The sequence below is a fragment of the Poeciliopsis prolifica genome, unplaced genomic scaffold (genome assembly GCF_027474105.1).
Source record: "Poeciliopsis prolifica strain line A6 unplaced genomic scaffold, Auburn_PproV2 SCAFFOLD075, whole genome shotgun sequence".
Taxonomy (NCBI): Eukaryota; Metazoa; Chordata; class Actinopteri; order Cyprinodontiformes; family Poeciliidae; genus Poeciliopsis; species Poeciliopsis prolifica.
In genome coordinates this window covers 251,175-266,297 of record NW_026562450.1, presented here as the reverse complement: position 1 = coordinate 266,297, position 15,123 = coordinate 251,175, and the positions used below count along the sequence as shown (strand labels likewise).

Sequence of the window (15,123 nt, the reverse complement as noted above, 5' to 3'; positions counted from 1 at the left end):
GAGCGAGCCAAGTGGTTTCAAGAGAACCAAAAGGTGATCAGTCTGGAGAAAGAGCTGAAAGACACCAAAGCTGAGCTGGAAAAGCAGAAAAATCTCAAGAAGGTTTTTATTAACAGGGGCAAAGAAATAAATAGAACACTGCTGGCAGTAGAGAAGTTTGCCGATTCTGAGGCTCTCGACCCTGTCGCCATCGCTTCCACTCTCCACAACGAAGTAAGACACAAGAGGAAAAGGCTGCTGCAAGAGGACCTGGAGCAGCTGAAGGTGTCTTGCATTGTCAACGAGGAAGCGTTCACCTCAAAAATTAAGGCGGAAAAAGAAAGAGGTGACGCCCTCCACAAAGAGCTGAAAGAAATGAAGACGCGATACGAGGAGCTTAAATCAAAATATGAAGCCGACGATCGTGAGGAGAAGCTCCAGGTCGAAGCAAAGATGTTTTACGAGGAGAAACTCGAGCAGAACCAAAAGCGCTTTGAAAAGCTGAGAGCCGAGAAGGAGGACCTGCAACGACAAATGTCCCAGGAGATTGCCAACTTTAGAGAAACAGAGAGTCTTCTCCAAAGTGAACTGGAACAGACTAAAGATTCTCACCAGAAACTTATGGCTACATATGAAAGTGACGTTTCTGCTCTAAGAGAGCAGGCACAGATATTTAAGCAGTACGTCGATAAGGAGGTAAATGCTCTTCCTACAAATTGATGAGGGACCTAAAGATCATTGATGAACTGGAGTCCGAGAAAGACCAGCTCCAAAAAAAACTCATGGCATTCCGGCAGATGCACTCGGTCAAGAAGGTGAGCTACAAAAGAAGGTTGGAAAATCTGGAGACGACGATGCAAGACACCGAGGAAGTCAGACCTCCGAGAAGGAAAGTGGCCAGGCGTGAAGAGAATGTGCCTGAAAACAACGTCGATGATGATATGGATCTGGACAGTCTCATTGAGGAGATGCTATTGGAGGAAATTGAAGTATCCAATGCATCTCCAGAGGAGCTAAATGACTTTGTAGAGGAGATGCTGACAGATTCAGCCATTCTATATCAAAATCACATGGACATCAGAAACTTCTTTATGTGAAAGAGGCGAGAAAACTGAAAGCTCAGATCCTGAGCCTGCGGAGGCGAGAGGCCGCTCAACAAGTCTGGAGAAGATGCTGCTCTATCTGGATCTCAGGAATCTGCAAAAATGAGACAAACGCAAGGAGGCCACTAAAACAAGAATTAGAACCCCTTCAAAAACTTCCAAATATTGCACAATAAAAACAGTAATAAGCCACGTGGCTTAGCTGCAGCCACACAGAAGAGATGTCTCAGTTTTGACTGGGCGCCTCTTTCTATTTGTGGTTGTAGGTTGTTTCTTTGTGATTCTGGGTTTTCTCCGGGTGCTCCGGTTCCCCCACTAAAGTCTGGTAAATTGGCCAATATAAAGGATGTCTTAAAGAAAGGGCTCATTGGTTTCAAAAACTGTTAAATGGTTCATATTTGAGGAACATATGTGCCATTTAAAGACACTGCAGCTCATACCTGGAATTGTTTGCAGAACTGGAATTTCCAGATACAGTTGGAATCAAATTGAGCTTCTCTATGCATATTTGTGAGGCGTCTACTCTTTGCAGAATCTACATACCCACTCTACTAATTATCCCCTCCATGCTGAGTCTGGGCTGCTACCATCAAGCAGCTCAAATACAGAACAAATGATAGGAAAACATTTTAGGCAGGATATTTAATAAATTCTAAATATAATATTTGGAGTTCATAATTACAGACTATATATAAATATATCTATATATACATACATAAAAATATGTTTATATATACATTCATCTATAAATAAATGTATATATACAGATATAAATAAATATGTGTATATATACATATGTAAATGTATATATATATATATATACATACATACATAAATATATGTATATATACATATATGAATAAATGTATATATGCATACATATGTAAATATATGTATATATACATACATAAATAAATATATGTATATATACATACATATGTAAATATATGTATATATACATACATAAATAAATATATGAATATATACATACATAAATGAATATGTGTTTGTCTCGTTATGGTGACAAACAGAGCAATGAAGGAGACTTGAATTTGATGGATTTACAAGCGGGGCTTTTTAGGTGAAACATCCGACATTATTGAAGTCACTTCAACAATATAGAGGGTCAGAAAGAATGAGGGCGAAGTTTAAAGAGGTCTTTGACAGAAACCAATAATGTCTGATAATACCTTTCAGAGTTTCTTCCTCTCGAAAGCTTTGAGTTGAGCGCGCGAGCCGAACGAGCAGCGTGACGTTTAGAGTTGACGCTTACGTTGGTTCCCGTTCCTCCGTATTCTGATAAAGTGCGTCTGTATCACGTTAATACCAGAGCAGGGGAACCTCCTCTGCAACATCACTTTCCAACTCGTCCAGTTTGAGTGACAGGCAACGCGCGCGACCCGCGCAGTGACAGAAATTCAGAGATGCGCGAGCACGAGCCGCGACATTGCTCTGTCGTCACAGCTGTGTTGCATTCTGGGAGCTGTCCAGTGCTGAAACGGGCTATACTGCCAGAACCCTCAAAATGGTGTTTGGTGTTTTCTTTTTATAAACAAATGAAACACAAAATACACATTGAAATGTGACATATTTATTAAATGTAACAAGTTTGTACAAAATGAAATAAAATAAAGAAAGCTTAGCTTTTTTAATGCTCAATCTAAGGAGAAACATCATTTATTTTTTCATCCATTAACTTCAGCCAATTGTTCCCATGTTTTGTCTGCAGCATTGTAGAAATAGGAAACAATAAACATGACATTAAGAGCCCATAGAAACATCATGAAAAAGTCCACAGTGCTTAGACTGCAATATAATACAATTCTATAGTTTATTTCCAAAAGACAGAGATTTTAATACGGATTCCCTTACAGTATCACTTAATACAACTAAATAAGTTTTAATTATGTAATAGAGAAAATAGATGATTATATATTTCACACTTTCACAGCATTTTGGATCAGAGACATATATTAGTTATATTTAAAAGTACCAAAATAGATAAGCATGTACACAAACGTCTAAGTTTGCATGGTGTGCTAAAAGGCAGATTCACCTTCCAGAGTTGCCGCTGATTTGATTTCAGAATAAACTGATTCATCTGTTGCTGCAGGTTTTTCTGTGAATGAAGATAATTAGCATTAATGATAACAAAATCAACAAGCAGGAATTTAATTCCCAGTGTTATACTGATCCTAACACTGTCCATACACAAAGCTTACGTCATTAGTTAAAAAGTATTGCATATAGAGGAAAATCTGCAAAGTCATACATCCAAAATGCTAAAAAGGATTACTAGAACTGGGAATTATGGTGAAAATATCTCATCAATTTACAATCTAAAATGATTTTATTAAATATGTTGCATATGAGAAACTGAGTGCAAACTGAGTGTTACCTCTCCTGTTTCGTTTGGCTCTGTTCTTATTGATTTCAGCGTACGTTGGAGCGAGTTCTGAAACAGGAAACTCATTTAATCAAACACAGGAATGGTTTACACGACATTGTGTACCAAAAAACCACAATAAATTTATGTCCGATTCTGAAAAGCTGAAACCAAATTCAAGAGAGACAGTTTGTTTTTTCGTTTCAATAACAGATTGCATTTGACAAAAGAAACATCCAACACTGTGTCATCTTGAGGAAGCTAAAACTTCACAAAGGGGAAGGAAAATTTTCTTTTCACAAATTTGCAGCTGCGTGGCTACATGGGGAGGGGCAATATATTTAAAAACACTTGCTACACTGCAAAATTAACATGCAACAAATGTTTTAATGAAACACACAATCTGTAAAAGTGTTCAGTCCCTCTGTTTCTGCTGATGTCAAGAGAGAGTTTGCAGTCAATGTTACAGATAGATATGTTCATTATTTTTGATGATGATGAGGTCATAATAAACAAAACATTTCAAGAATCATTTCCTGCATACTAAACTGCAAAAGAAAATTGGTCAACAGGAAGATTAGAAGCTGCAAAAACAATAACATAAATGTATTAGTATTAGTAATGTCTGCTCATTTATATTTAAGACATTTGCACCTTTTGTAATGTCACTTTTTTTTTCTTTTGCTATTTAAGACATAAAAATACTGAGGGTTTTTTTCCCTTCTCCTGACTGATGCCTTTGCAGTTTATCATAACTCTGTGATCAGACAGTAAACATTAGGATCTCTTGGAAAATATTAGAAGTGCTGCACAGTATTTTAGATTAATCAGAATCAAAATGAGCCAAACAGCACTCAGCATTTTTATTGCTATTGTCCTATAGTTTGTATGTAATTGAAGATTAATTTATGATTCTGGTAAATTATACTAGATATGTTAGATTTTAAAATATATATATATATATATATATATATATAATATATATATATATATATATATATATATATATATATATATATATATACATATATAGCTATATATTTGATTCTTTCTCTTTTGACATTTTTACATATACTTGTAGAATTATGTTAGATGATCTGAACCTGCAGGGTATTGACACGAAGACACATTTTGATATAAAGTCCGACTGACTTCATCTGCAGCACTTGTGTTCACTTCTGCGTAAATAACGGGCTCCTCAGGTTTACGGGGTTTTCCTGTTGAGATCGACAAAACAAAGACACGCAGTTAGAAATCATTCAGTTGTCATCTTGTGCCGTAGAAGGTTTGTAATTTTGAACTCACTCTTTTTTCGGAGCTTTTTGAACTTAATGGCGGTGTACGTTACTTCACTGGGTTCAGCTGCAGCAAAAAATGTTTCACAATTTTAGATCGGCTTGTTTTCTTAAGCGCTCCAGTTGTGTGTTCATCTGCTTTAAGCAGAAATACTTCACCAGCTGCAGTGGCTTCACAGACTGATCCACAGAGAGCAGCACCAGGTTAATAGTTATGTAATAACAATGTTACAAAGAACAGCTGGTTTTTAAAAACTTTGAGACAAAAGTGTTTTAAAGTGCATCCAGCATTAATGAAATGCTGTAAATATTTATGTAAATGTGATTTCTTAGTTTCCTATTTTTAATACATTTGGAAAAATCTAACATTTTCCACATTATTATTGTTGGGTATTTGTTGGAGAATATTGAGGAAAGACATTAATCAAATTTTCACAGCACAAGGCTGCGATATAAAAGGCCGACAAAGTGCATAGATGTGAATACTTTTCGGATGCTCTGTAATTGGTTGTACGTTTTGGGATTTTCATTTATTTTCTTTGAACAGTAGTCTAATAGGCCATCAGCATTAAAGTCATACAGTTAGAAAGTGAAATTATTCAAGACAAAAATATCTTGCTTGTTTATCTGAAATCTTTTTTATATATTTCAACTGAATCTCACATTTCATTCTTGATAAGTTTATTGTGTCATAACAGATCAGTTTTATGGTGGCCTATTTTAATTACGATCATAAACATGCAAATATTAAACATACTGAATAAATATGTGAGTTGATGACAAAAATAAAAAGATGTAAATGCATCATGAGAAGAATATGATTAAATTCTGACCTGGAGTAGCAGAGCTACTGACACTGAACTCATTCTCCGCTCCTTGATTGATGGTCGATCTCTGACTGTTTTTTTCTGATCTAAAACACAAATAGATAAAAGTTACAGCAAACAAGTACAGAGATCTGTGTTCTTTATCAAGGAAAGGAAAGTAATGACTGACCTGAAAGAGCATAAATCTGTGGAAAAGACATTTCTTATTACTTATTCTGTGGTTCAAATCATTTGTCACATAGAACAGAATAAATGTGTGCCTTTGATTAAAGGGTTTAAATAAACAATGTGATCGAACCTTTGTGCTGCTTGTAGCGCCACAATAAGAGCAGGAAAATAATCAGAATGATTCCACTAATGGGTCCAATGATCAGCAGTAAAGGAGACGAGGAGGAACAGAACTGGACACAGTTCCTGAAAATATTAAATATTGAAAGGAAACAAAGGTATAATATCACATCCACATTGACATATTCATTTCTCACCTTGATCTCCAACAACTAGATAAAACCAAATTACAAACATTTTAATCCTCCTCACCTCTAACAGACATCCAGCTGTTTAGTGACTTTTTTCCTGAATGTTGACATTTGTAGAAACCTTCATCTGACTTTGATACTGCAGAGATCTTCAGCTCCTCTCTGTTGTCATTATTGATGAGTTTATCATTATGATAGAAAAACACATTGGAGAGAAACTGTTGTTGTTTATTTCTGCAGCTCAGAGTAACAGGATCTCCCTCAGTCACAGGATGAACAGGGCTCAGGATAATATCTGTAAATAGATCACCTACTGACAAGCAATCAAGTGTTGACAACCTTTTGAAAAAGCTGCTTTAGTTACTTATGTAGATTTTACATATATATAATTATACATAATTAAAAAAATCTAAAATATCTGGTATAATTTACCAGAATTATAAATTAATCTTCAATTACATACAAACTATAGGACAATGGCAAGAAAAATGCTGAGCGCTGTTTGACTCATTTTGATTCTGATTAATCTAAAATACTGTGCAGCACTTCTAATATTACATAGTAATTATTATTTTTGAATTATTAGTGATGGCAAAAAATTTCACACATCAACCTAAAAATTGCATTATTTTAGATGAAAATACATATTAAACAAAATAAAAAAAACTGCAATGAGACTCCGTTTCACAAAGACAAGAGACATGAGAGATTATATAACATTTTTCAATGGATTGTTAATATGCGGTTGTAATTTTTCAAAGTTCTAATATTATAATATTTTGTACAATAATATTAAAGTTAGCATATTTTAATATAAAACCTACTGTACATTAGTAACATTCTTATTTTCAAGCACTTCTGGATGGACTCAAACTGCATTTCTTTGCTTTGTACTTGTGACGTGAAAGGACAAAGTTGACTTTTATTCTATTCTAAACATTTGATTATTAGTGATTTTGATCCACGTTCTACACCTATGGAGTTATCTGTTATTTTTTCTAAAATTTACTTGGATCACACGCTTATAAAACAGAACAGCCAAAGGAAGAAGTTCAGCTGTTCAGTTTTAAAGGACAAAAAATGTTACACCCTTCAGCTCCATCTGTCAAATACTGAATTTTGCTTAATTCATTTATAAAATTTACCTGAAGAGAAAAGAATGTAGGAAACACGAGATTCCTGTAGAGATATGTCTACAGAAACTCTAGTCATTCTGAATAATAAAAAGTAAACAAAAATAACTTTTTAAAAATTCATAACCTGCCTTGTACAGTGATGTTGACTGCATTGCTGAATTCTCCTGATCCAGACTCACACCAGTAAACTCCACTGTGAACCTCCAGTCTGTTAATGGTACATGAGGATCCAGACATCCTCCCCCAGTTGAAGCACTGAACATATGATGGACTGGTTGATTCTGTAAACCTCTTCACTCTCCACTTGGTGTTGTTCCCAGTGCAGTTCAGTGTGACAGACTGATAAATGAAATGTTGAACTCTGTCAGGACTCACTGAGAGAGAAGCTGCTGGATGAGAGTCTGAAAAAACACACACAGAATTTTACAGAATTTTTCTTAGCAGTTGTGTTGAGAAAATGTAAAAAACAATGTTCATTGAGCTGTGATTATAAAATAAGCTGTAAAATGATTAGTGTAAAAACCAAAGACACCAAAAACAACAAAAAAGAAAGAAAGAAGATATGAGTAACATGAAATAAATGCTGATCTTATTAAAGTTGTTGATATACTTTTTTAAAAAATAAGAAAAGAGTCCATAATGTCAGACTTTCAGAGCATTGAGGTAGCAAAACTAATGGCCACAGCGATAATCTGCTAATTTGTTTCTTTGTGACAGTTAAAAAAGAAATGGTCAAAAACGACTCCAAGCTTTTGACCTTTAAATGTTAAAAGGGAAGGAAATTTCAAAACCTTAGAATCTTATTTCTGCAAATAATTCATAGTTAATCAAACATCTAAATAGCATTTAAATAATATGATTTACAAATGTAGGTTAGAATGGTTAATACATCAATGAAGATTTAAAACGTGAAAACATCACACAATATTTTTATTTTGTAAAACTCTACTAAAACTCTAAGTACACATAACAACCAAAACGACTGAAAATGAAACAACGTATTAATAAAAATTCAGCAGGTAACTGGCTGCTCTGTCAGCTCCTTCTTCAAGTTATTGCAGCTGATCATGTGCCACAGCTCCCCCTAGTGGTTCCAGACGGAAACATTCTCCTTATAGCTTCTGATCCCATAAACACTTTACTGTATTCTGGTTGTAGTTCTCTTCATCACTGACTTTCAGCAGAAATTTAAATAATTTTGTCATGTTGACTCATTCTACCATTACACAAACCCTAGGGAAAAACATTAGGCAACTGCTGCTTCCAACTTATTTATTTTTTCCCCAAACTATTTAATCAGAGTCAAAAGCTAATTCTTTGCCTAAGATGTGCAAAACCTTGAAGAGAGTGAAATGACTGAGGATCACATCCATCATTATTTCATAGCTTCAACGACACATTATTTTGTTATTGTTGTTGAAATTGTCTCAGCTTTTTATTCATCTTCTCTAACCTAACGGAGTGGTGTGTTTATCACTATTAATAAAATACATAAGACAGGAGGAACACAATACATTATTCATAACGTTAATTAGAAACCTGAGCTCATAAAAAATACAAACTGTGGAATAAAAATCCAAAATGAAAGAACAAAATCAAACTGACCTGCAGACCAGATAAACTTTACTTCACTCTCACGAGTGTAAAACTTTGGTTCTCCTCTTCCTGCTCTGCACTGATATCCTGCTGTTTGAGTCGGTCCATTAATGATGAAGGAGTTCTGCTCAGTCCCATTGATGCTGTCAGGAAGCAGTTCATAAGTGTAGGATGGTTGATAGCTCAGCTTGGATGGATCAGGAACAGCTTTATACCAGAAGAACCTCCATCCTGCTGATTGAAGCTTCAAACCCTCACAGCTCAGAGTCACTGAGGCTCCAGGATTCGGCCATGATGGAGACACAGAGAGGACAGGCTGAGGGGGAGACGCTGGAGAGAGAGGAGGTATAAACATACTTACACACATGTAGAAATATTTTATTACATATTAAGATTTGCTAGTAAAATCCCTGTAAACATTATTCATACATGGGTGAACTCACAGGACACTGTTAATGTGATGACTCCCCACTCTGTTATGGTGAAACCGTCTCTTCTTCCTCTGCATTTATAATCTCCACTGCTATAAGCAGTGATCATGGATTTGCTGGATGTTGGTGAGTTTCTATTGGTTGTAATCCATTCATACGTCCACTGAGTTCCTCCATCATCCTGGATCTCACATCTCAGAGTGATTTCCTCTCCTCTGTAGATCTGAGACCAGTTGGTTTGTTGGATCACAGTTGGTGTGATGGGAACTGTTCACATGAGTAACAGAGAGGAGATATTTCCAAACACCAAATAAAGAGACACATAAACATTATTTACTAATGTCTGAAACCAAATCTCTTGTTTTAAGTTAGTTAGAATTAACTAAATTATTATATTTGCTAAATGCCAGAAACATAGTGAAAATATGTTTTGAAGGATTTTTTTTTTGTAGCTTTTGACATGCCAATCATTTCAAACAAGAAAGCAGTGAGTTTCAGGTCCGTCTTCAATTAACTCAAATGTAAATTGAAGGCTAATTAATTGATAGTTAACCTATCAACAGTTGAGGAAGGAAACCCAAAAGATTTGACTCAAGTCAGACAGTTTAAAAGACAAAAAAGGTAAATACATTTCTTAATTCAAAGAAAGATACAAAAAAATCTCAGATGTGCTCACTATGTTTTTTTTAATCTCATTTAGCAAATAGAAATAATTTTGGTTGTTCTGGTTGAACTAAAATAAGAAAATGTTTGATTTACTTCACACACTGAGAAAACAATTTTAATAACTTTTGATCCAGTGTATGTGAATATCTGTCTAATAACTCTCATTATAACTAACAAAATAAAATGATCACTGGTAAAGAACAATAAAGCAAAACAAAGCAGTATTAGACATATAATATGCACTTCCTATAAATTACTGGCTTACAGCCAGAATGTTGCACTGTTTGCATCACATAATCACATTTGTGACAGTTTTTCCATCAAACAGACATAAGTTGCTGCAGTAAATCCTCTGTCAATATCAACATAGAAATTCATTGTCTGGTTTAAATATCAACATGAACAGGAGCAAATTTTCTGCTTTCAGGCTTCATTAGATGGAGTTACAGATGATGATCGTTGCACTGGAGTCATAATACTTTTAACACCACTGATGTACAAAGAAGCACTAAAGATGTTTAATTTCACAATAAAGACAAGTTTACCTGTTTTCTCAATAGTGACCTTTCTGCTGGTTTCAGTGTAGAAAACTGGATCTCCTCTTCCTCCTCTGCAGCCGTACTCTCCTCCCTCTGAGATGAAGAGGACTCCGTCTGATTCACTGGTTCTGATGGACTGAGCTGCAGAAAAATCTGACTCCAGTTTGAACCAGTCAAACTTCCAGCCAACTCCAATGTCAATAAGGCAGGTCAGTGTTACACTGCCCCCTGCTGGTATGATGTTATCACTTGCTGTTAGTGAAGCTTTGGGTCGATTTGCTGATTGAAACAGAAAAACAAGACAAACTTTAGAAAGTGGATTGTTTGAGGAAACAATCTGTTCAGATCAACTTTATCTTCTGAGTCACTTATGCTGTTTGATATTTTATGCTTGCTGGTCAAGTTATTGTTGAAAATTACAATTCATTCCTAATCAATTTACCAGATTAAAAAAACAAAATTAAAAACTAATATTTCAAAAACCAGTATTTGGAAGCGTGACTAGAATCAACTGAACTTCACTTCCATTTCTAAAACTACAGACAAAGTACAAATCTAAAACAACACAGAAAAGCAACATTCATAACTTCTCCTTCTGTTCTCTGATTGGCCCAATAGAAATTCTACTGGAGAAAATCCAAGTCAATGGGAGAAAGCCCAGACAGAGCACTGAAGAGAGATCAGAACTGAGTGTTGCTGCATAAGAAGGCAATGGCCAGGCTCAGCTAAAGTAGTCTAAACCTGTTATAAAATACCAAATTATTTCTGATTTACCATTTAACATGATAACTAATGCAGATGTGAGGAGTTTTGCATCCAAAAATGTTGTCTGGTGTTCTAGGATTGTGAGAATGAGGATGTTTCTGTCAGACTTACATTTCACTGTCAGTGGAAAGTGAAGACTCCAGCCTGAGTTCTGATATCCTTTTCTAGCCATACACCTGTAGCTCCTACTGTCAGACTCAGAGACGCTGTTGATCCTGTATTCATTGGATGTTGGAGAGTTTCTATTGGCTGGACTCCATTGATACGTCCACTGAGTTCCTTCATCGTCCTCCATCTCACATCTCAGAGTGACCGTCTCTCCTCTGAATACGACAGGCCAGCTGGGATGCCGCTTCACAGTCGGCGCAGACACTAAAATGTATAATATTCAATCAGAAGACAGAAAATTATGTTGAGCAAAAAACTGAAAATGCTGAATTCTTATAGCTTATGATTATCAGCCTCATTAAATGATATGCAAATAAAACATTTTATGTTTACTGACCAAGAAAAAAAGACATGTTATGTTTTAAGGTGAACCACAAACTGAGCTCAACAAACAGAAATAAAACTTGACAGAAAAACAGATAAATATTGTAAAATAGCTTTTTTTGTTTTATTTCAGAATAGAACTGAACTCACCAATTTTCTGAATGTTGCTTTTTTCTGTATGAAAAACTGGATTTCCTCTTCCTCCTCTGCAGCGGTAGAGACCTCTCTCTGAGACAGAGATAACTCTGAATGGATCTTTGTTTCCTCTGAACCGGGGTGCAAAATATTGTTGATCATTTCTGAACCAATCAAACTTCCAGTCATCAGATTCGTCCACAGAGCAGGTCAGTGTTATGCTGCCCCCTGCTGGTATGATTGTTCTGTCTGCTGTCAGTGTGGCTCTGGGTTTACCTGCTGCGGTTTTTAAATAAACAAGAAAGAAAAGAAAATCATATTAGTGACCAATCTTTGTTTGGTGGTTTCTCTGTTTTGGTTTTGGTGATAATTTATTATTAACATGTGAAAAGCTTATTAGGAAAAACCACATTATTGCCAGACAAGGGGAAAATACGTCCGTCGCATAAAAGAAACTCACTAAACATTGCAAACATATACAATACAGTCTTGAAACAAGAAAATATGACAGGAGAAACAGCAATGCATTTGGATTCACAAGGTCCGGTTTCTGAATCAGTCATGTGATTCGGTCCAATTGGGAGGCTTCAAACGTCACCGCCTGTTTCTACACCACAAGCCTGGATACAATAACCCTCATTGATTACTTGATACACACTCTTTAATGCCTCGAAACAGAGGCCACATCACTAAATCATATAAGAACTTCAGGAGAAACTAAACTATTTCAACACTAAACTGTCTTAAATGTTGAGTATAGCTTAGTACCACATTAAAGGCTTAACATTGAACTGCAGAGTGACTCTGTAGTGTTTACTTCAGTGAAATGTAACTGTTTTATTTATCTAACAGAAAGTCTCTTGCTTTTATTTTGTTTGTAGTCAGAAATAACAGAAAACCTGGTTTTATATTAAATCCAAACAATATAAAGTTTCTAAATCAGACTCACGTTTCACTGTCAGTGTGACGCCATCGCTCCATTCTGTTTGTTGATGATCTCCTGTAGCCATACAGCTGTAAACTCCATTGTGATATTCAGAGACTTTATTGATGCTGTATTCACTGGATCTTATTTGAATGTTTCTATTGTTTTTTCTCCATTCATATGTCCACTGAGTTCCTCCTCCTTCCTTGATCTCACATCTCAGAGTGACTTTCTCTCCTCTATATACAACAGACCCACTGGGTTGAAGGATCACAGTCGGCTTGGGAACTATTCAAGAAAAACAAAACCTTTTTCAACAGGAAAACAGTCAGAAATATCCTTATATTATCTCTAATGTTCACCTGTATGACACCCACATCAACAAGGTTTAAGCAAACATTTTCTGGCTGAATATTTAATAAATCAAAAGTACAATTTTATAGAAACTATTTTAATTTCTGAGCTCATAATCTCCATGATTTTTTATGTTATCTTAACAAACATGTTAATTGTGTTTTCTAACTCAAAGACAGCACTTGTAATTTTTGACAGCTGACTGAATATTTATTTCAAAACCTTTACTTAAGAGAACAAGACTACAGAAAATATGTGAAACATTACAAATGAGTAAATCCTTCCCTGCATTGTAATAGAAAATAACTCTAATAAACTTAAGGTGTTACATTACTATGTAAGAGTCAAGTAACAGTAAGAGGAACATTTGAACCCTAAACAGCTTCAAAATGCAACAAATCAACATTTGGAGAGATGCAGCGAAAAGGTTTTAGCGAAGCTCAAATCGAAGATGAATGTAAACTCCAAATGTATCAATTAAAAATAATTAATCTTCACAGTAACAGAATCAATATTTCATTTTAAGGCATCATAAAATAGAGGTGCAGTCTTGCAATTACTGTTTTACTATGGTTCCAACATTATGGCGACTAAAACACAACTGATAAACAAATTCTAGATTTAAAGAGAGATTTTATTTCATTACAGAATTAAAATAAACTTACCAATTTTCACAACAGAGATTTTATCACTTTTTTTCAGTTGAAAACTTGAATATTTTCTTCTCTCTGCAGCTTGTACTCTCCTCCCTGAGACAGAGATAACTCTGTTTGGATCTCTGCTTCCTGTCGCTGCAGAATATTGTTGATCATTTCTGAACCAATCAAACTTCCAGTCATCAGATCCGTCCACAGAGCAGGTCAGTGTTTTGCTGCCCTCTAGTGGTATGAATGTTCTGTCTGCTGTCAGTGGGCTCTGGGTTTATATGCTGTTGGATTAAAACAAAATAAAAGTGACTCAATAATCAAACTACTAATTAATTCTTGACAAGTTTACTAAACTTAATCATCTTAAAAAGTAGAATGTGTTAAATTCAAATTTACTTTAGTGACATGTAGCTGTTTTTATTTATCTAACAGAAAGTCTCTTGCTTTTATTTTGTTTGTAGTCAGAAATAACAGAAACCTGGTTTTATATTAAATCCAAACAATATAAAGTTTCTAAATCAGACTCACGTTTCACTGTCAGTGTGACGCCATCGCTCCATTCTGTTTGTTGATGATCTCCTGTAGCCATACAGCTGTAAACTCCACTGTAATATTCAGAGACTTCATTGATACTGGATCTTATTTGAGTGTTTCTATTGTTTTTTCTCCATTCATATGTCCACTGAGTTCTTCCTCCTTCCTTGATCTCACATCTCAGAGTGACTTTCTCTCCTTTATATACAACAGACCCACTGGGTTGAAGGATCACAGTCGGCTTGGAAACTATTCAACAAAAACAAACAGTTTTCAACATAAAAACAGTCAGAAATATCCTTATATTATCTCTATTGTTCACCTGTATGACACCCACATCAACAATGTTTAAGCAAACATTTTCTGGCTGAATATTTAATGAATCAAAAGTATAATTTTACAGAAACTATTTTGATTTCTGAGCTCATAAACTCAGAAAACAGATTTTTTTTAACAAACGCATTAATTGTGTTTTCTAACTCAAAGTCCAGTCGGCTTGGAAACTATTCAACAAAAACAAAACAGTTTTCAACATAAAAGAGACAGAAATATTTTTTGGGTTGTTTGCAATGTGTGATATGCAGGTAAAGACAGGAAATAAAATAAAATAATATAAAATATAATAAAATAAAATAAAATAAATAAAACAAAATAAAATAAAATACAATAAAATGAAATAAAATAAAATAAACAGCTAACTCTGTTTTCTGTTGCTTCAGATGACAAAATCTCAAATATTTAGTCTTAGTTTTACCACAGCATCTTTTTCCAAATTAACTTTGCACTAAACACTAATTTATCTTAGCTAAAGCACATCTGGATTAAATCAAGTAA

At 34.9% G+C, this 15,123-nt stretch overlaps 1 pseudogene; it reads right to left on the bottom strand.

Annotated features, from left to right (window-relative positions):
* Positions 1-2,700: 2,700 nt before the first annotated feature.
* Positions 2,701-13,800, bottom strand: LOC129352379 (Fc receptor-like protein 5; annotated as a pseudogene).
* Positions 13,801-15,123: the final 1,323 nt, after the last annotated feature.